This window comes from Eurosta solidaginis, chromosome 5 (genome assembly GCF_040869045.1).
Source record: "Eurosta solidaginis isolate ZX-2024a chromosome 5, ASM4086904v1, whole genome shotgun sequence".
NCBI lineage: Eukaryota > Metazoa > Arthropoda > Insecta > Diptera > Tephritidae > Eurosta > Eurosta solidaginis.
Window position 1 is genome coordinate 100,556,031 of NC_090323.1, and position 25,934 is coordinate 100,581,964.

Consider the following 25,934-nt stretch of genomic DNA (forward strand, 5'->3'; position numbering starts at 1 on the left):
CGGACATCTGTTTAAGTGAATATTGGGGCGAGGTCTAAGCTGATAGTCGACATTCGCTGTCTTTACCCTACCCTACCATGATCTTTGATGCGAATAGAATTCGAAGATCCCGAAAAAAAAGGTATACTACATTTTATGTCATCAACACATTTGCCTCCAGGAACATACAAAAACTTACAGATTCATATTTTCAAGTCGATAACAATTCAACATTTATTAACCATAATAATTAATTGCCAAACTACAATCAAAAATTCAATCCTTAATCTTATTTGGAAAGATGTTTAGGATTAATCTTAATTCTTAATATTCGTTACTAAAATATACAAAATATTTAGGACAACCCTAACATTACACGCTTATTAGCGGCTTATGTATAAAGTTGTTATACTAAAGGGCAGATAGAAATTTCGTTACAATTTAACTATCTTTCATGTGGCTAGTCATACCAGGCTATCATAAAAAACACTAGCTTACGATTTTTACTTATATTTAGGGTTCATATTTAGGTAACCCTGCTTGTTTGTTTCTATTTTTCCCTTCTGCTTTTTTTCTTTCAACTACAACTAGGATATGTTTATAGGTAAGTGCATAAATGTGTATGTGCATGGACTAAGATTAGCTGGGGGCATTCCATAACAAGTGGTATTTTTAACAATTAAAATAAATTTAATAATTTTTTCTTTTTTCTTAAGGTTTATAACTTCAATGCGGGTTAAAAATTTTTGGACCGAAACCATAATTGAATAGAAAACCTTTCCCTTCTCTAGCGTAATAAATTAATTTAAATAGATTAACATGTTTCTCATGAACTATTACCAACATGCATGACTTACCATGTAAGTTAGAACATTCAATATCCAAATAAATTCATATCATTAAAGTATAGCAGATCAATGGACAAAATCATTATTGACTATAGGTAGTTTACTGAAAATACCCGGGCGTCATACAAATTACTAGCTGACGTTATTTTCTTATATTGTTGGGTAAATGTTTTGTTGTTTTTCTTTAACTTACATTTGGAAAAAATTCATATTTATGTGCATAAGTGAGAATGTAGGTAGGGAGACTAATAGGAAGGGGGGAGTTCCATGAAAAATGGGTTTTAATAATGTTTTAAACTTTTAATTTCAACGCGTATCGAAAATTGTTGAACAAAAACGTACTCTATAAAAATTTATCAATATTATATATTGTTACGAGGTATATTTAAATTTACCCGGTTTGAGAAAAGACAAAGAATATAAAAAAAAAACTTACGGACGGAAGATCATATGAGCAAAAGGTAATCAATCATCATATGGCAAAATTATATATATTTACTAGATTGAAATTACTGGACATACACTCTGCAAAGAATTTTTTTTGCCCTCTTTGCTTTAGGTATTTATAAGAAGTTTTTGTTTATATGCCGGTTCATAACTATGTAGAAATGTATGTATTTTTGCATCGGAAGGGCATTCCACGATTATTTGGTTGATTTTACATTTAAGAAGAAAATTCGTTTTTTTTTTGTTTCTTGTTTATTTCAGTTTGGTAGCAAACTTACGAACTGTAACGACCATTACTACGCTCAAAACTGAGTTGGTTCGAAAGAACGATAGACTGTACTTTTGCACCGGATGATTATGATTGTCTCTTTTTTGTTTTTTTTTTTTTGTGTTTTTCTAGGAATTTTTATACATTTTGCATAATAAAGTAGTTTGTTTGGTTTGTATTCACGCAAACCAACCAAATAATTATGGTAAATAATTAAATTTAAAAAAAATGTAAGCGATTAAACATAAATTTTTTTTAACTTAACGTGCCCATCTCGGCTTTACATACCTAGTTATGTAGACCCTTTTTAGCTACAAAACGATTTTTACGAATTTACATACATAAGTACGCACAACAGGTATACCGATGTATGTACATACGTTTGTAATGTAGGTAGGTAATTATGCCCACTAATATGCCGATTTGTCTTGGTTGTAAATCAAAGCAAAACAAATCTAAACAATAACAAAGGCAACAAAGATATTGGTACAATATTACTTACATATTTTATGGTGGGAGGTATGTATGTGGGTGATGCAATCCAGCGATGAAAGGCCTTTCCGCGGTGTTGATGCAGTTGGAATATCTGTTTGACAAATTTCTTGCTTTGGATTTGTTTTTGGGCTATGATGTGATTTACACTGTAAGGGAGTGCGATCGCTTACAGTGAGACATAAAACCGTTCGGTAGCCGCACAATTTAATTTGAATATAATTTTTTTTTTACCAAAATTAATTTATTATTTTTTTTTAATTTTTTAAATAATTTTATTTATTATTATTTTTTGTTTTTGTTATGCACTCAAATATTTTCACATTTTATGTTTAAGTAACTTTCAATTAATTATTAATGTTTTTTTTAACACATTTACTCTTTTTACTTTTAATTTTCTTTTCTTTCTATCTTCCTTTTAGTTACTTTTAACTACTTTAAATTGATATAACCTTATATTAGGCCTTCGTAACTAACTTTATCTCTTTTTTTTCCTACAAAATCTTCTCTTTAACACTAATTTTTACTACTTTTTCTAGCTTTTTCCTTTAAATCACTGCGCTAAACTCATTATTTTATTTTATTTTATTTTATTTTATTTTTTTTTGTCACTATGACAATTTTAATTTTTGTCACACTGTGCACTAATTTGTTCTGCAAATGGGTGGTGGATGGCAAACAGCGACGAAAATGCTGCCTATTTCATGTGCGCCTGATGGTGCTTGAATGAGGTGGGGCGGTAAAACCAAGCCCCAGGATCTTTCTAGAATCTTAATCTTCGTTGGTCGCTTTGGAAGTAGTGGAGGCTCACTCTGGATGCTCCTCAGCTCCAATGTGTACAAATGGTTCGTAATCAAAAAGCTTCCACACCCTCACCTATGTGCAATGGGAAAGTGACTTCCAACTTGTCAGGAGGCGATGAGTGTGGGTAGGAATTTCTGCCTATATGGTAGTCACGCCTATTGAAGAAAAATACCCTATAATTATTTCCTATCTAAGGAGATTTAAATGAAAATGTCTTACCCTATTAAGAGAAAACAAAACCCATGTGGTTTGCGGGAAGTGCCTGAATATCTTTAATGGAGCTGTCCGTCTGGTACGATGAAAAACAGGAAGGAGAGGCTAACTGTAGCTGTTCAGGCTCTTTTAAACCCTCGGACTTCCTATCTTTTGGCTTCTGTTTTTAACACTTTCCTAACTTCGTTTGAGAAAATGTTTAATGTCACTTAAATGCGTCTTTTCAATCATTGTAATAAAACTAAGACAGAATGACTTGGATGATTTGATTTTGCTACTGTTTGCAATTTTCCTAGCCTACAAGACATATTCAACTATTTCTGGCGAATTTCAGCATTTGAAAGTTTCGGAAAGATTTACCTTGGGAAAATCCAAGCGATTATTGTTTACGTTTCAGCCAATAGGTGACAATTTGTCGTTTTTACTAGAGGTAATCAATTAAATGCCCTAGAGCGGCAATAAAGTTCTTAAGTCAATTTCTCACATGCGAGAAATTTTATTTCAAAGGGGGATAGGTACACGCAAAAACACATATTGCAGCCCAAGCGACCATTACATCATATTACAATATTATGCGACATAAATTACATTGACCTAACACAGCGGTTCGCTAACATCAATGGAATGCCGAATATGAAACCTTTGCCAGTTCACACCTAACAAATTCTGCCTAGTCACACACTCCGGTCAATACACTGCCGATCGTCAATATTAGTTTGTCACCAAAATATTTACATACAACCAATAATGTGAATTAACCAAATATTCACATACAAACATTTTACATGAATATCAATCTGCTGACTTTGCATAGTTTGTTAGTATTAGGATATTTATGAATGTGTAGGTTAAGAAATTAGCTATAAAAGAGAAAGAATTTCTTTAATAAATTCAAATTATTATCAGACTTCCAAAAGTCAAACATTCTTTTCATTTACGTCGAATACTTCATGGCGATCCTGCCAGCTTGATCAGGAATTAGCACAACTGCTAAAGATCTAGCTGGTCAGAAGAGCCTGTCGCGTTAATAACAAGGAGCAGGATACGCCACACTTCATGGCGATCCTGCCAGTCCAGATCAAAATTGGCACAACTGCTAAAAAAGATCTGACTGTCCAGGAATCCTGACCATTTTAAACAGTTAAAACGTTTTTGTTAAAAAGGAGAATAAGGGAAAATACAAGGAACAATAACGGTACTACTATCTGGTACCAGTAAAGATTGGAATTTTAACAAGTGAAACCTTTTCGTTCGGATTTTTTTTGGCAAATCGCAAAATGAGGAAGAATCACCAAAGGACAATGTAATGACTACCATAATAAAATCAGTATTATGCAGACGGAGGCAAGGATTCGGTAAAGCAATAAAAGCAGAAAATTAAGTATAGGTGACCAACTGGTAGCAAGCGAGCATAGAAGAAGTGGCATACAATTTACCAGCAAAATGGGACCAGAAGATACCTTTACAATTGGCGGCGTACAGCTTGAGGCAACAATATAGGTACAAAATTTAGAAACAAATTGGGCGGCCTCTATGGACGCTAAAATATGGTAGGATGAACCAATTTTTTTTTTACAAAAAGTTTGATGTCAGCTTTGAAAATGACACAAACTAAACCTAAAAATTGGGAAAGAATTGAAGCCCAATGTGGCGTAGAAAAAAAATACAATAATAACATAAAATTTAATAAAAAAAAATACTTTAAAAAAAAAATTTTCAATTTTAAGAAATGTTAAATATATTAACTTTAGAAAAAAATTTTTTAGAAAATTTGTATCAGTAGTTTCTATAACATTAATTAAATAAGCAAAAATAATATTAACAAAATTATTCTTAGATCTTTATGTCAAAAAAATCAGGCAAAAATTGCATAAAAACTTATTTTTAAAATATTGTGTAAATTGAAAAAAAAATTACATTAAAATGCTAAAATTAAACAAATTTTTCCAACAAAATTTTTCTTAAAATTTTATGTCAACTAAATAAGGAAGAATAAACAAAGTAAAATGGAATGCATAGGATAAAGAATAAAATCAAAAATTTTATTAAAAATTTAATTTAGTTCATTTCTCACAAAAGCAGAAAAATAATTATAGGAAAATTTGAACATGGCTTGGTGGACAAAAATACCCCAAGGCATTTATGATAGCCATAGCTGGCTACGAGGTAGGAAAAGGAAACTCTGAAACGTCAGAGAACAGGATAGCAAAATATGAACCTCCAGCCGAGGTAGAAACAAAAATCACCCCAAAAATTCCAGATGTTTGGCTAGGCGCAATGATTTGCGTAGTCGGGCTATTGATCATGGCAATGGCCACAATACTAAGAAAATATATGAAAATCAAATATAGGCAAATGAATAACGTGCAACAGCGCGTCTAAAATTTTTTTTCTCTTCTACCCAAGTTTCTAAACTCAAAGCTGAGGAAGAGCAATAAACAATTGAAGTAAAATTTCAAATAATAAGTCTCAAAATGTCACAATCGACAGTAAAGGCAGCCCTGCCTAAAGCGAACAGCAAATCAAAAATTTGCATAACACATCTGAATGCCCCTGACAAGAATAGTCACGAAGCAATAGAAAATTCTAGGACAGTGGAAATAAGCAAACCCTAAGAAACAAAATATACAAAAATTTTAAAAAACCAGCTCATAACAAAAAACATGAAGAGAAAGTCACAACGAGAACCAATATATATATATATATATATATATTAAAGCGCTATATAAATTTGCAATAAAAGACTAGTCGCGCTCGTTTTCATCTTAGAATAGAAAAATGGTATCGTAGAAAATTTTCAAGCAACCAGATTGTTGAGGAAGTTATTGACTTAGGACAATATTCGACCAGGCATAAGAGAAATGCCGGCAATCCAGGACTTGAAATTTATGAGAAAAACACAGTTGTCCTGAGGGACAAATTGGTGAAAATGATTGAATATTTACTGCAGTAGGCGAATTTATAAAATAATAATTGGTACCCAAGTTCTCAAAGATCAAATAATTGCACTAACCAAAGAGGTTGGGCATGTGACAATCCCGGTATAGAAATAAAAATAATTCTTCATAAAAGTCATGACGATTCTGTCTTGGTGGCCGCCGCAGAAATCGCATGACACATAAGAACAATGATGTTGCTGGAAAATAGGGAAATTATCGAAAATATAAAAATAACATTTAAAAGAAACGAAACATTTTTCTTTGCACCCACTGTACCTTCCACTCATCCATTAATAGAACTACTCTCAATACATAGCTACCCCGCTCTTCCATCAGCAACCCCTCTATTGTCTATACAATTTATTGTCTATACAATTTATTATTATTATAAATAAAAAAAAATTTCACCTTGAAGAATATGCGAAATTAGTTTAATAAAATAAAATGAATACAATCATTTATTGCTTAGGTCTCATAAGGTCATATTTTTACACATTAGGTCATATTTTTTTACTTTAACCCCAATAGATTAGAAAATATTAATAGGAAAATAGTTTGCATAATTTACTAAATAATGATAGGAACAACAAAGATAAGGAAATAATAGTCCATAAGAATAGTTTCAAACCCACTTAAAACTTAAAACATAATCGTAAAATAAGCATTCCAATTAACTCGGTTAGTTAATAAAAATTTCTAAAGACAAGCGGATTTTAAGTGAGTGCACACATTTAAAATCTGGCTGTAAAATAAATAGAATAAGTAAAATAGGTAAAATAATTGTCCAATTTAAAAAAAAAAAAATGTTTATATACGTAAAATAATCGTTAAATTTAAAATAAAAAAAAAAAAAAAGATTTGTACAAAATATGGAAAAAAATATATATAATGTAAAAATAATAAAAGTATCAAGGTCAGCAAATTACAAACAAAGTACACAAACTCTTTCACTACAATATCAAGTTACAGTAAAATACCAAAATCATTTAAAATGCGAACAAAGGGTCTTATACAATTGTTCAAAAAACAATTATATAATACTCTTTTTCTAAGGCGGATGGTGTAGCATTATGCGTTATGCCCACCTATGCAATACATTTGCGGCATTACGCACCATGAACTTCTATGCCAATACATTTTAGTAATAGCATAATCATATTACAATATTATGCGACATAAATTACATTGACCTAACACAGCGGTTCGCTAACATCAATGGAATGCCGAATATGAAACCTTTGCCAGTTCACACCTAACAAATTCTGCCTAGTCATACACTCCGGTCAATACACTGCCGATCGTCAATATTAGTTTGTCACTAAAATATTTACATACAACCAATAATGTGAATTAACCAAATATTCACATACAAACATTTTACATGAATATCAATCTGCTGACTTTGCATACAAATCTACATGTATGCATAGTACTAATACAAATCTACATATATGCCTAGTAGTAATACAAATCTACATGTATGCATAGTAATACAAATCTACATATATGCATAGTAATACAAATGTACATATTTTTAGTTTGTTAGTATTAGGATATTTATGAATGTGTAGGTTAAGAAATTAGCTATAAAAGAGAAAGAATTTCTTTAATAAATTCAAATTATTATCAGACTTCCAAAAGTCAAACATTCTTTTCATTTACGTCGAATACTTCACTAACTTTTTGAAGTGGCTTTTGAAGCTTTTCACTCCAGCCTCCCACAGCTCTCAAATATGGGGAGCGCCCGCAGGTATGAAATGCCAAGTGAGTGACTGGTGGCTGTATTTTGAGACGGTGTTCTCTCGCGCTTGTGAGATGAAAGTCTTGAATTCTGATCGGAAGGATAGTGACGCTCCGACAAAGTTTGTACCATTGTCGGAGTACATAGTGTTTGGGCATCTGCGCCTAGATATGAAACGGGCAAATGCCGCAAGAAATGATGGTGTGCTGAGATCAGTAGTGGCCTCTAGATGAATTGCTCGTGTGGAAAAACACACGAAAAGGCAAACATAGCCTTTGGATAGGCGACATCCCCTGCCGCGGTAACTTTTGATGTCAAAGGGTCCGGCGAAGTCGACTCCAGTATTTGGGAATGCACGGCTGAATGTAGTGCGTTTGCGAGGGAGAATACCCATAAGCTGGGTCTGAGCCCGCTTTCGGTGTATAGTGCAAACTTTGAAATTGTGAATAGTTGCCCTAATCATGGTTTTGATGTTAGGAATCCAGTATTGGGTGCGCGTCTGACGTAACATGAGTTGGTTTTCCCCATGCAGACTTTGTTGATTAAACATTAGGACTGTCAGACGGAATAACCAGCAGTTGTATGGGAGGAGGATTGTCGCCCTCCTAACTGAATGATCCCATCTTGGTCTAAGTAGGGATTAAGTGAGAGTATTGCACTTCTCCCTTCAATTGATTTTCCGGCCTTCAAATCTTTATATTCTGAACTGTAATGTCGTTTCTGATAGATTTTAATTAAAAGTCGTGTAGTGGCCTTAACTTCATCAGGGGAGATTATGTGCGACATGACATGGAATGAATTTTTTGTTACGGGGTGATTTCTTCGGTAGAACCTCATAACGTATGATAGCACTCGTAAAACCCTAGGTAGGTCGGAAAAGCGTTGAAGAATGTAGGTGGTATTTACGGTTGTTGTTGCGCAGGTCTTCGCCCTCTTTTCCTCTACGGAGGTGGTGTAGTCACTTCCTTGTGCTGCCCATTGGGAAGTGTTGCAGCCAAGAAGGTCCCACAACGAATTGCTGACCAACTCAGACGCAAGTAATCTTCTACTGCCTAAATCTGCTGGGTTTGACTCCGAGTTCACGCTAAGCCAGTCCTTGCTACCGACCATGTCGATGATCTTGGTGATCCGGTGTGCGACGAAGGTGGACCAGTAACAGGCCGGCTTTCGTATGCATGCGAGTACGATAGTTGAATCCGTCCAAAGGTGGACTTTCACTGGTCCCAATTTGAGGTTCCTGAAAATTGATCCTGTGATTTCCGTGCTGCTAGCTCCCCAAAGTTCCAGTCGTGGAAGAGAAAGAGTTTTCACTGGGTCTACTCGGGTTTTAGCTATAAGCAGGTTTGTTCAGATGTCCCTTCTCGGATGCGTCACAAAATCCATGGATCTCGATGTCGATTCCTGGAGAAAAGTTGACCCATCTAGGTATCCTTATTTTATCGATCTCATGGTATTGTTCGGTGAAGGTTTTCCATCGTCCCGGTGCCTTCTAACCATATATTCTGCATGAGTATTTTTGCCACAATAACCATTGGCACAAGCCAGCCTAAGGGGTCGAAAAGGGCCTTTACCGAACTAGCTTCTTCGAACGCTAAGAAATCCTCGCTGAGCAAATCCGTTTAGGGGATGTCCTTTAGAATTTCGTCTCAATTTGAAGTCGACTTGCGTAATGGAAAGCCAGCTGAGTGTAAGGCTTCGCGAATTTCGTTTCTTACTTTGATGGTTGACGCTATTGTGTGTCCTCCAGATAAAACATCACCTACGTACATACTCTCTCTTCGTATGCTAGCCGGTGTAGGGTGTGAATTTGCTACTTCGTCAGCCAGTTGTAGAAGCGCTCTTATCGCGAGATATGGAGCGCAATTCACTCCGAAGGTAACTGTCTTTAATTCGTAAAGACTAATAGGGTCATTCGGGGAAGTGCGATGCACAATTCCTTCACCCAAATTCGTCGATACATCTTTTCGATGTCGCTATTGAAGACGAAGCGCTATAGTCTCCATCGTAAGATTAGTATGGGTAGATCGGCTTGTAGAACTGGGCCTGGGAGTAGAATATCGTTTAACCTAGTGCCATTCGCCGTAGGGCTTGAGGCATTAAATACAACTCGTACCTTGGTGGTTGTACTTTCTGTTTTACAACGGCGTGATGGAGCAGGAAATAATTATCCGAATCGTCGGTTGGGATATCCTTTTCAATTTTTTTCATATGTCCGAGCGTTTCATACTCTGACAACACTCGAACATATTATTTACCTAATTCTGGGTTTTTTATTACCCGCCTCTCATTCCGGAAGAATTGAGAGCATGCACGTTTCAGGGACGGTCCTAAATTAATATTATTAGGGTAATCCTGCCTGAATGGTGGTGACACGGTGTATCTTCCATCTTCATCACGTTTCGCTGTTTCTTTAAATAATTTTTCGCAATACCTTTCTTCATCCTTTAATATTTTATTCTTGGCCACATTTTCTACCTCCCAGAAAGCTCTTAGTTGGTTGTGTAACGCCACCTCGTTGTAGAAAGACATAATGCTCTTCGTTGGATTCGGTGATTCGATACGACCGGTTAGTATCCAACCGAACACTGTCTCTTGGGCTAAGAGGGTGTTTAGCACATTCTTTTTTAGACCGCTTATTATAATTTGGGGATATATGTCTCCGCCAAGTATGAGGTCTACGTCTTCGTTGACGTAGAACCTTTTGTCTGCTAAAACCAATTCTGGGAATTCGTGCATCGTCATGGCATTGATATGGCAGGATGGTAGATTCCCAGTGAGTTTGGCTAGAACTAGAACGGGTGTAGTCAGGCTGAAGCAAGGATCCACTGGTGAACGTAATTAAATGCATGCATTTTCTTGGCTGGCAAATTGATTCTACGTTTCACTCTTTCAGTTATGAAGGAACATTCGGACCCAGAATCAATTAATGCCCGCGCTGAGAAGTCGGTACCATTATTGCGAATGTGTATGCGAGCAGTTCCTAATAGCACACCTGTACTGGAATTGGCATGGCAGGATTTGACATTCTGATTCGCAGAGGAAGGTGGTTGTCCCGATTCCTGTATTTTCCGCGCCTGTGCCGAAGTTGACGGGGTATTATCCGCATCTTTGAAAGGACTGCGCACCGCCGGTTGCTGAATTGTGTCCGCATGTAGCAGCGTGTGGTGAGGAGAGTGGCATTTGAAACAGTTGTATGAATTTGTGCACCTCGTCACTGTGTGTGCTGGGGATAAACAGTTCAGGCAGCCATTTGTGGATTTAACGAATTTAATCCTTTCTACCGGGGCTAAATCGTAAACAAATTGATTTTGTTTGCTTGGATACTTTTGTTTCAAAAGCACCAAGTCTTTTCGTAGGGGTTTCTGTCGATTGTCGCGACGCGTTTGATTTTTGCACTTTAGAAGTGGCATTCCCTGTAAAACCAGACACGATTTCAAGTGTCTGAAAACGATTTGACAAGAATTTGTCCATATCCTCCGAATTGGATATGTCCGTTTTGTGGTCAATTCTCTACTCCCATAGAGCCAACGTGCTCTCAGGCAATTTTGTCGAGCATAAATAGGTTATAATCGCATCCCAGTAGTGGCCGAAGTAGGAGTAATTTCAGTGTGAAAAGGCAAAAAGTCCCTAGGGACCTTCTCACTCATCGGAGGGTTAAATTTGTCGTTTACCAACATTCCGTTTATAAAAAGTCCGCGCACTGATACAAGTATGCCAGCGGCTTAGCAAAAAAGGAAGAGAAGAAAAGACAAACATCCATACACACCCGTATATAGAATTTAAATTCTCATTAATTGACACAAACGGGACTAAAATCGAAAGATTTTTCCCGTTGTCTAATTCTTTGACTACGGCGCGTGGATAGCGTATGGTCATTGCGCAATTGAGAAGAGCAAGAAGCAGTAAGTGGACGGAATTCAGTCACATTCATATTAATTCTGTTTTACAAACTTATTTTTATTTATTTATTTAAGTAATCAAACACAACAACCATAAGTTTTATTTACAGTTTTTGACACTAGGACTTAAAACAAAGTAAATATACTTAGATACAAAGTGTGTTTAAAAAATTTTAAATAGTTTAAATTTTAATAGTAAGAAGGATTGATGAGGTTGTAAGGGCAATAGGTAGTAGACAAAGAATAAAGAAAAATAGGTGTAGGAAAGTGTGGAAAGTTTATAGAAAGAAAGGGTCACATTTTAAAATATTTAAATTTGTTGAACAAAATAACGCAAGAGTTCTCTTTTAAAGGGCAATGTTCCCTTGATACTTCTAATCTCCATCGGTAATGTGTTCCAAAGACGAACCGCAGAAACAAAAAATTGACGCTCAGATGTTCATGAGTTGAATGCCAAATGCAGTATTTGTGAGGAGCGCACTGATTTTGTGAATTTTAGCCGTTCACTAAGATTTAAGGGTTCCTTATTTACCAGGATCCTTTGTAGGAGTGCTACGGACCTGAGGCCCTATTAAGTAACTATGAGTTTTGAAATGTACATTTTTCTTTCATACAAATTATATGAAGAAAAAATTGTACATTTTAAAACTCACAGTTACTGAAAAGGTCCCCTGAACTAGAACACAACATATTTTCACAGCATATTCCGAAATGTGTTCGTAACGGCTAATGTCGTAAATATAGCGTGCAATATTATTGTACAAAACATTAATTTTTCTACTACAGATACTGTCACAATTCGCATAAAGTTCTCAACCATAAAGTAACGTTGGAATCAAATATGACTTCGCTAAGAGCAACCTTATTTTAAATGGTGTGAAGTGCTGAGTAGTCCACAGTACTCTTAGCCTTCCATAGACTTTGCCTATTGCTGCAAAAATATGATTTTTCCACGTCAACGTTCTATTGAAAGTAACACCAAAGTTTTTTACGGTGACGGCAAATGGTATCTCAGTATTGTTAAGCATTACTTTGGGATAGCGGTTAAGGTCAAAGGGTTTCTTATAGATAGCGATGCACTGCGATTTACTGTGGTTTAAGAATAGTCCATTATCACCAGCCCATTCATTTAATAGGCATAGATCGACGTTCAGATTGCGTATGCAAGTTTCAATGGAGACGAATGGACTACTTAGATATATTTGAACGTCATCTGCATATATGTGAACATTGCTGTGCTTAAGAACATTTGGTGGGTCGTTTATATATAACACGAAAAGTAAAGGCCCAAGTATAGATCCTTGCGTAACACCTTTAGTTACAGGCAATAGGTCAGACATAGAACTACCCACACTTACTGATTGGGATCTCTCATTGAGGTACGACTTGATTAGATCTACAGCTGGGTTAGAAAAGTTAAAAAGGTGCTTAAGCTTAAAACAAAGTAATGCATGATCGACCGAGTCAAATGCCTTCGAGTGATCTAAAAGAGCAAGAAAGGTAACACGATCACATCCGAGATATCATCCGAGACATTTAATATCACAGTGATACAGCTTCTATTTTTCCTGAAACCGAACTGGTATGGACTAATTAGGGAGTTACTATTTACGAACGAGTTTATCTGCCGATTCACTATACGTTCGAACACTTTTGACAGAAATGGCAAAATAGCGATAGGCCTAAAATCACCATTGGGCTTTGGAATGGGAATAATTTTTGCCTCTTTCCAGCATTTTGGAAATACCGCCGTGGTTAAAACTGTATTGAAAGCATAAGTGAGGTATGGTAGAATTTTTGGCAATAGGCATTTAACAAATTTTGGATGAACGCTATCAAGGCCGACGACAAATGATTTTACTGACAGTATAAAATCGACAACGTCGCAGTCATCAACACACTGAAAACCAAAACCGGAAAAAGAAAAATCAGAACTAGCACTATAGCGAGAGTAGTTTGCATTACTCTGATTGCAAAGCAAGCTAACGAACTCTCGGTTCAATTCATTGGCATTTATATTTATATTATCATGTGTGATCGTACTTCTGTTAGTGCTTCCTATATTACGAATCTGCCTCCAGATTTGTTGAGAGCCAATAGCTGTACTGAATAGGTTTTCGTAGTATTTCCGTTTATGATTCTTAATACTTCTAGTAACGTCTCTTCTCAAAGTCTTATAGTTTCTTTCTGACTTTGTCTTCTTTCAAACCGAGTACGCTCTATTACGTCTTTCAATTAATTTCTGAATATAGGCCTTAAACCACGGGCGTCTTTCAGATTTAGTAGGTTTTGTTACAAGAGGGACAAATTGGTCAAAGAGCATACTTATGTTTTTCTGAGTGAAGTTGATTTGGTCATACTAACGGCCTTGCGAGTCAAGTGATGGTGCTGGTGGAATGTGTATGCGTTTGCGATTGATAAGCATGCGCTGGTATGTAATTCGAATGGGCACTACTGCTGGGACAGAGCTGGGAGACATGTTAAAATGGTCAAGCTCTAGATGCGTGGGCGTTGTAGGTTCCGGTGAAGCTTAAGTATTTGAGAGAATATCCCTGTCCCATTTCACACCTATCAACATATACTCTTGAACTTTAAGTTCCTGCTGCAATAACAATTGGTTTTGTTGTGCTGGTTTCGCGGCAGTTAACTTCGGTGGACGGCCGCGCGTGAACAGTAAATTCGAAGCCACTATGACGCATAAATAAGCGCATGGGAACATTGGTTGTATCAACTATCGGTATAGCTTCGTTGCTGCTCAGCAAGAAGGGTGGGAAAAATTATTGAACTATGCATGAGCTGAAGGTGATCGAGTCAGTCATATTCATTAGTATAGTCAACTGTAAGCCAGATCGCGAAAAATATGGATAATTGTTTTCGGTGGAACTAAGACGACGATGTAACTCCCAAACACTATTATTCCATTTATCTTCGAACGAGTATAGCGAGTAGAGTAGACATAAAATGCAGATTGTAACGCGTTACCCAAAAAGGGTATAAGCACTTTTTTCAAGCAAAAATATTTGTATTATAAACTGAATATCAAATCTGCACAACTTATTTTCTATCGTTTGGTATAATTTGTGGTTTGCCACTGCGTGCACGATAAGCCGAATGTGCTATATAGGTAAAACGTATTGAACTGCGAATATTACTCAACAAAAATATGGCAGCATATACATCATGAAGAATAAGATTGCTATTGCTATTTTAATATGATATTTAACTGCGTTCATTGGGAAATATTCTTTATTTTGCACGCCATAGTAAATCGATTAACCCTATACTATACCCAGCGCAATATTAGAGACATAAATCTAAGCGAAATAAAAAAACAACAAAAACAAAGATAGTATTCCAGTGGAAGCTATATATTCCATGTGAGAGGTACGGGAAATTTGGTGCATCATGTTCAAATGGAGCTGTAGCAGCAGAAATATCCACTGGCATTGATTGATGTTCGGAGCTCATATCAACGTCCGGTTTAATTTGCATAGGAGCATTTGCTTGACCGTGATCTAAAACTATCACTGATCGATTCTTTCACCAGTTTTGTGGTGTGTAGCGAGTGAGTTGGCATGCCACCTATAGCACTAGTTCTAAACGACACATCTTACAACTCCTTCTAGTTCCGGTTGTCATAGTGGTGGTCAAGATTCGCTAATGGGAGATGATGAGGTTAACAGAAAAACGAAATTACTTTTAACTTTGTTGCTGCTCATGAACTTGGACTTACGAAAAAAAAATCTGTATTGATTTCTGAGCAACTGATAGCTATAAGCTATAGAATTTGACAATGGCACTTAGAGCGAAAAATGATTTACCCAAGTGAATTAGGTATAAAATGCGGGACGTTAAGTACCCCCAAACCGCCTGCTTTTGACTAAAAGCTTAACATATATATTTTTATTATGCTTAAAATCTAGGTTTTATGGTTAATAACGAGGCGTGCACAAAAGACTACAGATGGCATAGATTGCTCATTACCAGCAGCGACATTATCCACAGGTGAAATTATTAAAATTTTTATTACCAAAAAAAGATGAAATTTTCATTTTTATCCCTTTTTAGTGACACTGCCAGCGAGCTCAGCGGATCTGCTAACATCTACCATCTTTATTGATTGGTGGTGGAACAGCTTCCTTTTCAGCATCCCGTGCAATAAAATCCATCGGTTTACGGGCAAAGGTTCTTAATATATGAATTTTCAAAGTAATAGGAGAATATATATGAGGGAATATTTATGAATGATTTTTGGTACTTATGATCACAAATGCACCGAGGAAGCCGTATATAAGGCCGCCACTTTCATGAATGCGTTTATTTCGATGGAAAAATTGTTCACACAGCACCAGCGGATTCAGAGCGTATATTGATGGATGACTTAAATATTAAACATGGATCGGTACGTAAAAGGTCTTAAGATAAGACTCCGAAATAGCTCTAAGGCCCTAAGGCCCGGTTTTCAATGCGAGTTTAAAAACTTAAACTGAACATTACTACTTTGCCCATTTACCTACAATTTTACATAAACTTAGTTTTACTAATTAAACTTAAAATGATAATAAGATAAGAACCTCAACTGGTATTTAAATTCGCACTGAAAAAGAGGAAGACAGAGGTTAAGGGAATAAGTTTGGGCTACTCGGTCGTGAAAAGGTTTTCAAATGAACTTACAGATGCATTGGTTTTGAAAAATTGCATATTAGCTTTTGCTTCTTTAGAATTTTCCGCTAGATGTGGGGCTTGAATGGAGCGAGATAGTATTGTCTGTGATAAAGCAAAAAAGTTATTTCTCTGTTTTCCCAAGTGAGCTTCCGAAAAATTGATATTAGGTTTCGCAGTTCGACGACAGCCCCCTCGTAATATATATTTTAGTCATTGGTGCTTCTGATACAATTTATTATAGCGGTATATGCCTTCTAATTTTAAAGAAATGAGAGCAGCTCTATAATGACATGCTACAATTCCTAAAAAATTATCAAAATCATATTTCTACTGCGTAATGAATAACAATTTTTGTATAAAAATCTTGTTTTGCAAATTAATAAACATTGGGGTCATTCCACGATAGATAGGTGCACGATATCGAAACCTTGCGGTGGGTATAAGATTTTTGGGCATCACTGTTTTCATCTCATAACGAAGTTCAGCTAAAGAAAACACTTAAATTGAGATTTTTTGTTCCAAACTCTGCAAGTTCGTATGAAAGCCTTTATCTTGATTTAGCAAACTTTATAGTAGTAATTGTTTGAAAGAATAGACATAGGTGGTGTTAATTTTTAAATAAGATTTTCATGGCCAAGGAGAAATATACATATATGCTCAAGAAAAATTTTGAAACACAACTTTAATTTTACAATTGTCATAACGTAACTACCAGAAGCATGTCGTGTTTTCTAAGACCGTCCGTTCTTCAACCGGATTCTAAGATAGGGCGTTGTCTGAGACAGCGCTTTTTCGAAAAGACAGCCGAGATAGGGTAATATTCTGCTCAGCCGTCGAAATAATCAGTTTGAAATATAAGGTATATTAAAAAATGTCAATTTTGGACAACACTCTTTTTTTGAAAATGGTATGCTGTTAATATTTTTTATGGAATATGCTAGCTTTCGAATTGCATTTTCTTTTGAGTCGACCGACACTATAAGCCCCTGAACTAAAGTTCATCTTCAACAAAGGCACGTTCGAAACTTTCCATTATATTTTAAAACTCAACCCACTTATTCACAAAAAACGTAAAAAGTTTTATGTTTTTATGAACATTGTCGAAATTTATGTTTTTATATTAAGAAAATTGTGAGACAAAGCTGTCGGTTTTTAAGCTAACTGAAATTCACCCGATTAAGGTGAATTTCAGTTAGCTTAAAAACCGACAGCTTTGTCTCACAATTTTCTTAATATAAAAACATAAATTTCGACAATGTTCATAAAAACATAAAACTTTTTACGTTTTTTGTGAATAAGTGGGTTGAGTTTTAAAATATAATGGAAAGTTTCGAACGTGCCTTTGTTGAAGATGAACTTTAGTTCAGGGGCTTATAGTGTCGGTCGACTCAAAAGAGCTAAGCTAACTGAAATTCACCTTAATCGGGGAAATGTTTTAAAACTCTTCAAAAATTTATTCTAAATGCTGTTGGTCTCGTGTCTTTGGCAGAGTGCATTCAAGTTTTGTGGATCTATGTTAGGGTTTTGGGGTCCTCGCTCGGGGGAGCGAGTGAATTTGGGTTTGATTTTGTAAAAATTCAAAAATAAGTGTTTTGTGGCAGATGGGGGATCTGCATCAGGGTTGTTGGTTGGCCTCGTTCTGAGTGAACGAGAGCTGGGTTTTGAAATTTTGAAAATTTTAAATTATAATGGGCTGAGTGCCTTTGTTTTCTGTGGCAGATAACCGATCTGCATTAGGGTGGTTGATTGGCCTCGTTCTGAGTGGACGAGAGCTGGGCTTAGTTTTTTTTTGAAAGTAGGGATATGGAGGAATGGAGGGATTGTTGGGAGGAGCTCTTAGCCTTTTCGCAATCCGTCTCTTCCGTTGGAAGAAGGATCAGTTTGACCAAAGGTCGTCTGACTTGACCCTTCTCGGTTTTGAGGTCGACTACGCGTACTCGGTCATCTTCGCCGGGGTGTACGTTGACAACTCGACCTAACCTCCATTCGTTGGGAGATAAGTTGTCCTCTTTGAGGACAGCGAGATCTCCCACTTTTATATTTTGTCTGGGATACATCCACTTCACGCGTTTTGGAAGTTCGGATAGATATTCCACTTTCCATCGTTTACAAAAAGTGCGATGGAGGGCTTTGAGTTTCTGCCACCGATTGATCATCGAGGCAAGGCTCCCACTCGCATCTGGTTCTGGCGGAGCCAGTAGGTCGCTGCCTGTGAGGAAGTGGCCTGGGGTAAGCGGCTCTAGGTTCGTTTGGTCACTGGATGCCGGGCTGAGCGGCCGCGAGTACAGGCATGCCTCGATTCGGCACAAGAGTGTATGGAATTCCTCGAAGGTGAATTTGTGTGGTGAGGCTAACTTTTTGAAGTGGCTTTTGAAGCTTTTCACTCCAGCCTCCCACAGCTCTCAAATATGGGGAGCGCACGCAGGTATGAAATGCCAAGTGAGTGATTGGTGGCTGTATTTTGAGACGGTGTTCTCTCGCGCTTGTGAGATGAAAGTCCTGAATTCTCATCGGAAGGATCGTGACGCTCCGACAAAGTTCGTACCATTGTCGAAGTACATAGTTTCTGGGCATCCGCACCTAGATATGAAACGGGGCAAATGCCGCAAGAAATGATGGTGTGCTGAGGTCAGTAGTGGCCTCCAGATGAATTGCTCGTGTGGAAAAACACACGAAAAGTCAAACATAGACTTTGGATAGGCGACACCCCCTGCCGCGGTAACTTTTGATGTAAAAGGGTCCGGCGAAATCGACTCCAGTATTTGTGAATACACGGCTGAATGTCGTGCATTTGCGAGGGAGAATACCCATAAGCTGGGTCTGAACCCGCTTTCGGTGTATAGTGCAAACTTTGAAATTGTAAATTGTTGCCCTAATCATGGTTTTGATGTTAGGAATCCAGTATTGGGTGCGTATCTGGCGTAATATGAGTTGGTTTTCCCCATGCAGACTTTGTTGATTAAACATTATGACTGTCAGACGGAATAACCAGCAGTTGTATGGGAGGAGGATTGTCGCCCTCCTAACCGAATGATGCCATCTTGGTCTAAGTAGGGATTAAGTGAGAGTATTGCACTTATCCCTTCAATTGATTTTCCGGCCTTCAAATCTCTATATTCTGAACTGTAATGTTGTTTCTGATAGATTTTAATTAAAAGTCGTGTAGTGGCCTTAACTTCATCAGGGGAGATTATGTGCGACATGACATGGAATGAATTTTTTGTTACGGGGTGAGTTCTTCGGTAGAACCTCATAACGTATGATAGCACCCGTAAAACCCTAGGTAGGTCAGAAAAGCGTTGAAGAATGTAGGTGGTGTTTACGGTTGTTGTTGCGCAGGTCTTCGCCCTCTTTTCCTCTACGAAGGTGGTGTAGTCACTTCCTTGTGCTGGCCATTGGGAAGTGTCTTCTTGCAGCCAAGAAGGTCCCTGCCACCACAACGAATTGTTGACCAACTCAGACGCAAGTAATGCTCTACTGCCTAAATCTGCTGGGTTTGACTCCGAGTTCACGTGAAGCCAGTCTTTGCTACCAACCATGTCGATGATCTTGGTGATCCGTTGTGCGACGAAGGTTGACCAGGAACAGGGCGGCATTCGTATCCATGCGAGTACGATAGTTGGATCCGTCCAAAGGTGGACTCTCACTGGTCCCAATTTGAGGTTCCTGAAAATTGATTCTGTGATTTCCGCTAACAGCACGGGTCCGCAAAGTTCCAATCGTGGAAGAGAAAGAGTTTTCACTGGGGCTACTCGGGTTTTAGCTAGAAGCAGGTTTGTCCAGGTGTCATTATCCATTTTTACGCGCATGCAAACGGCCGCTGCATAAGCCTTTTCGGATGCGTCACAAAATCCATGGATCCCGATGTCGATTCCTGGAGAAAAGTTGACCCATCTAGGTATCCTTATTTTATAGATCTCATGGTATTGGTGGGTGAACGTTTTCCATTGTTCCAGCGTACTGGTCGATACTGGTTCTTCCCAAGCGGTGTCTTCTAACCATATATTCTGCATGAGTATTTTTGCCACAATAACCATTGGCACAAGCCAGTCTAAAGGGACGAAAAGTTCGGCTGTATCGGATATGACTGCTCGTTTGGTGATGTTTTCGCCATTTTCTAGGGTTCCTGCTTTGAAATAAAATACATTTGAGTGAGCGTTCCATCGTATTCCCAGGGCCTTTACCGAACTAGCTTCTTCGAACGCTAAGAAATCCTCGCTGAGCAAATTCGTTTTGGGGATGTCCTTTAGAATTTCGTCACAATTTGAAGTCGACTTGCGTAATGGAAAGTCACCTGAGTGTAAGGCTTCGCGAATCTCGTTTCTTGCTTTGATGGTTGACGCTATTGTGTGTCCTCCAGATAAAACATCATCTACGTACATACTCTCTCTTCGTATGCTAGCCGGTGTGGGGTGTGAATTTGCTACGTCGTCAGCCAGTTGTAGAAGCGCTCTTATCGCTAGATGTGGAGCACAATTCACTCCGAAGGTAACTGTCTTTAATTCGTAAAGACTAATAGGGTCATTCGGGGAAGTGCGATGCACAATACGTTGAAATTTGGTGTGATTTTCGTTCACCCAAATTCGTCGATACATCTTTTCGATGTAGCTATTGAAGACGAAGCGCTATAGTCTCCATCGTAAGATTGGTATGGGTAGATCGGCTTGTAGAACTGGGCCTGGGAGTAGAATATCGTTTAAGCTAGTGCCATTCGCCGTAGGGCTTGAGGCATTAAATACAACTCGTACCTTGGTGGTTATACTTTCTGCTTTTGTAACGGCGTGGTGGGGCAGGAAATAATTATCTTAATCGTCGGATGGGATATTCTTTTCAATTTTTTTCATATGTCCGAGCGTTTCATACTCTGACAACACTCGAACATATTATTTACCTAATTCTGGGTTTTTTATTACCCGCCCCTCATTCCGGAAGAATTGAGAGCATGCGCGTTTCAGGGACGGTCCTAAATTAATATTATTAGGGTAATCCTGCCTGAATGGTAGTGACACGGTGTATCTTTCATCTTCATCACGTTTCGTTGTTTCTTTATATAATTTTTCGCAATACCTTTCTTCATCATTTAATATTTTATTCTTGGCCACATTTTCTACCTCCCAGAAAGCTCTTAGTTGGTTGTGTAACGCCACCTCGTTGTAGAAAGACATAATGCTCTTCGTTGGATTCGGTGATTCGATACGACCGGTTAGTATGCAACCGAACACTGTCTCTTGGGCTAAGAGTGTGTTTAGCACATTCTTTTTTAGACCGCTTATTATAATTTGGGGATATATGTCTCCGCCAAGTATGAGGTCTACGTCTTCGTTGACGTAGAACCTTTTGTCTGCCAAAACCAAGTCTGGCAATGCGTGCATCGTCATGGCATTGATATGGCAGGATGGTAGATTCCCAGTGAGTTTGGCTAGAACTAGAACGGGTGTAGTCAGGCTGAAGCAAGGATCCACTGGTGAACGTAATTAAATATTGGATGCCTCTTTCACCTGAGCTGACACCGCATTTGTGATGCCTGAAACCTGGGCATGCATTTTCTTCGCTGGAAAATTGATTCTACGTTTCACTCTTTCAGTTATGAAGGAACATTCGGACCCAGAATCAATTAATGCCCGCGCTGAGAAGTCGGTACCATTATTGCGAATGTGTATACGAGCAGTTCCTAATAGCACACCTGTACTGGAATTGGCATGGCAGGATTTGACATTCTGATTCGCAGAGGAAGGTGGTTGTCCCGATTCCTGTATTTTCCGCGCCTGTGCCGAAGTTGACGGGGTATTATCCGCATCTTTGAAAGGACTGCGCACCGCCGGTTGCTGAATTGTGTCCGCATGCAGCAGCGTGTGGTGACGAGAGTGGCATTTGGAACAGTTGTATGAATTGGTCCACCTCGTCACTGTGTCTGCTGGGGATAAACAGTTCAGGCAGCCATTTGTGGATTTAACGAATCTAATCCTTTCTACCGGGGCTAAATCGCAAACAACTTGATTTTGTTTGCTTGGATACTTTTGTTTCAAAAGCACCAAGTCTTTTCGTAGGGGTTTCTGTCGATTGTCGCGACGCGTTTGATTTTTGCACTTTAGAAGTGGCATTCCCTGTAAAACCAGACACGGTTTCAAGTGTCTGAAAACGATTTGACAAGAATTTGTCCATATCCTCCGACTTGGATATGTCCGTTTTGTGGTCAATTCTCTGCTCCCATAGAGCCAACGTACTCTCAGGCAATTTTGTCGAGCATAAATAGGTTATAATCGCATCCCAGTTTGAAATATCTTATTGATAGCTTTTTAGGGATGACAAACAATTGTTTATGTCGCGCTGTAACATTTTATTGGAGCTGCCGCACTCGCTGTCTTTTTAAATTAAACAAAATTTTAAGCTGTGAATTTATGAAAATCCATTTATTCTCGTACCTCTCGCACAAGTTTTTCCAGGCTGTCTCGTAGCCTTCATTTGTCAAGGGACATTTCTTGACGATATCCTTTGCCTCACCTTGGGTTTTTTGGTTAAGGTGGAACAACTTTTCTACCGGGCATAATCGACTGTTGTTTCTGTAGATGGCCGTGAACAGGTTCCGAAATGTTAGCCAAGTTAGGTAGTCACCCTTGAATACCTCAGTATCGCAAGCAGGCAGGCGGATACTATAATCGCGCCCGCGTTCTCCTTCAGGACGAGCCTCCCTATCTTTTTCCTGCTTTAATTTGGCTTGAAGTTCAGCCATATTCGACATGCATCGCAGGAATACGGCATATGCCGCTTTATGCTTAATCTTGACCGCTGCAATCTTTTTTGCTTCAAGCGTGTCAGAGTCAAGTAACTCATCGAGGGCGGTTTCTGTTTTTCCCACTTAGTTTGCAGATTTTTTGCTGTATTGATAGAGTGTGTGCTGTGTGCAGCGCCGCACTTATATCATTAAAGTCGGCCTCGAACTCGGTTATTCGATCGGCCAACCTGATATAAGCTTCCATATATCTGGATGAAATGTTGTGAGCGAATTAAGTGAGGAATATAAATTTGAATGAACTGAGCGAATCACCCAACCAACCGATTAAAATACAAAAAACCCCTTTATTTAACGCTTTCAATTTGTTTATTTTTTCACTGGCTTTGCAGCTTATTTTGTGCCGAAAAATCAGGGAGAAGGGGAGAGCAACAACAACGTCTTTTGTGGAAATAAAGGGGCCACTCGCCACTTCAACGTTCAAATTTGTTATAAACAAGTGGGCGCGCTGATATAAAACTCGACGGAAAGTGTAAAAGTGTGTAATAAATCTTGTGCGAAAAACGAAGAAACTGTGTAACAAAAATTTTTTAGAAAAATAGCAAAATTAACGTGATGCAAAAAGATAAATGAAAATTGTCACAATCGAGTGACGTGAACTTTTTATATGAAAATGAGGTTATGTGCACCTCGTCCTTGTTCTGTGTCCGATGAGCCTTACCGCTGGTGGGGGGACAGACCAGATAGTCACAAGGAATTAAAAAACGTTAATGTTTCGCGTTGCACTTCTTTTTCTCTTCGGCACTAAATTGTTTACACTTTAGGCGCTTAATAACAAATCACTACGCGTGTGGCACTGAGAATATCGATTTTATACATGGTTTTTGTATGACCAAAAAAAAGTGGCAAGAAATATTGCACTTACTTTTGACTTCTTTGTGGCGATTTGTGGTTTGGCGTGGTGTTGATGTGGCAAGTTGGCTTGCAATGTTGCAGTTGCTTCAGCTGGCTGCCCCTTGCCCAGTGTTTTACCAAGATGTTGTTCGTCAATTGCAGTGTATCACCAAGATGATTTTGGTTTTTAAAAAATTGTTGATTAACGTGGATGATGAGTATCACCAAAAAACAGTAAAACCCACCAATAGTGTATCACCACGATAATTTTACCACCAAAGTGTATCACCAAGCGTGTATATAATGTTTTTGTATGGATTTGGACTGTATATAAGCGTTAGTTCCTTGTTACGGTGAGATAGGTGCAAATGTTCGGCCGGGGTGCGTCTGCTCCTGAGTAAGTGGGCGCACCGGGGTGGATCTCAATGGGAAAATTGCGTTTGAAATGAAATAAGAGAAGACGAGAATTTCTCGTTATAATTGGATATGCTTTATTATGTAGAGCTAAGAAATATTAAGGTTACGATATTACCTGAATGTAATGTTGAAAACGGTAGAGATCACTGACGGCAGGTGCGTGCAGGTTAGCTGTTAGAATCCAAGAGGCCGGTTGTATCGACCCGCAAAATCCTCCGTTTTGGAGGGGAAAGGCACCCACACATCAACCCCGACTTGCATATGCATGAGTGCTGACAAAAGGCACCCATACACGTGCATGTACATGCATGCACATGCATATGGCGATGATGGTGTGGGTGGTTATAAATTAAATCGAGTATCGAGTATCAAATTGCAGGGTTGAATTTGGGGGATCGCAAACAGATGCGGAAAATTAGGCATCCTGTCTAAACACCAGGGTTATGTCAAGGACCTTTTCACGGTCCTTGGTAAAGAAAGTGGGGTCATTTCCCCTATTACATATACTTAGATTAGTGCCTAAAAGATAGTTAAATAAAGACTCACCTCGGTCATTTGTATCACTGCTGCCCCACTGGGCATGGTGAGCATTGGCATCGCCTCCGAGTATGATGAAGTCATTTCTTGAATTTGGTGCTCTCACGAATTCCCTGAAATTATCCGGTGGTAATGAGCCTTGGTGATCGTGCGAGATTGAAGGTTGACCAAGGCTTCGACATTAGCCTTATAAACCTTAAGGCTTATATTTTTGAAGTCCTGCTTTTTCAGCGCTTCGACGTTGGCGCTGTCTAGCAACAGGACTATCTGCATCGTGGCTGGTTCAGATTTCTCCACGATTACCACCTTCCAGTTCTTGGTCGGTAGACCCAGGTTGTACTTCTGGAGCAGCTCCCCGATGTCAGCTGGGTCCGTTGACGTCCATGGAACCCAGGCTCTAGCCCTTGGTCGTGAGGGGATATCACGCGCCTCCACTACCTTGAGGCGCGCGCCCGGAAGTACCTCCCCTATCAGCGTGACGGCGGCTCTATAGAGGTTTACCGACCTGGCGTCGTCACAGGCAATTAGCTTGACCTTGCCCTGGAACCACCCTGCATCGGTGTAAGATGGCGGTGGACCAGGGTTGCCTTTTTTAACCTTAACGGCCACCGTAGCGAGCGCGGCCTCGATCCACTTCCACTGTTGTATCGGGATCCTGCCATCTTCGCTGCTCTCGTCTATAATGCCAATGATCCACGTCCAGCCTCCCTGCGTCTTGGCCCTTTTCGGTGCCGTGGGGTTGGACTCATCTATGGACGGCTAGCGTTTCGAAGTTTCATCACTCTCGACCCAGTCCAGCCTGAAGTACGGCAACATTTGTCTCCCCCAAGCAAGATCACGCTGCGCCCTCTCCAAGTCCTCCGCAGACACTTCCCCCCTCCTTAACAGGCGAGGAGGCATTTCTGCGCAGGATCCGGGCAGCCCAGAGCTTTTCTTGGTGACTGGGCTTTTTTAGTCCTTTGGCCCTAGAGCCGGCCACCCCCACATCCTTAGAGCCCCAGCAGCCAACCCACCAGACGCTTGACGCTGAGTAGCAGCCATGCTGGTGGGGGCTACAGGAT

General features: G+C 38.8%; 1 long non-coding RNA gene across 1 annotated transcript in view; it reads left to right on the plus strand.

The window, feature by feature from the left end:
* LOC137252628 (uncharacterized) overlaps positions 1-16,552 on the plus strand; it is a 28,749-nt gene extending 12,197 nt beyond the window's left edge. The window contains exons 4-5 of the long non-coding RNA XR_010953634.1: positions 15,554-15,635; positions 15,699-16,552. This is a non-coding gene — a long non-coding RNA (uncharacterized lncRNA). The remainder of the gene's footprint in view (positions 1-15,553; positions 15,636-15,698) is intronic.
* Positions 16,553-25,934: the final 9,382 nt, after the last annotated feature.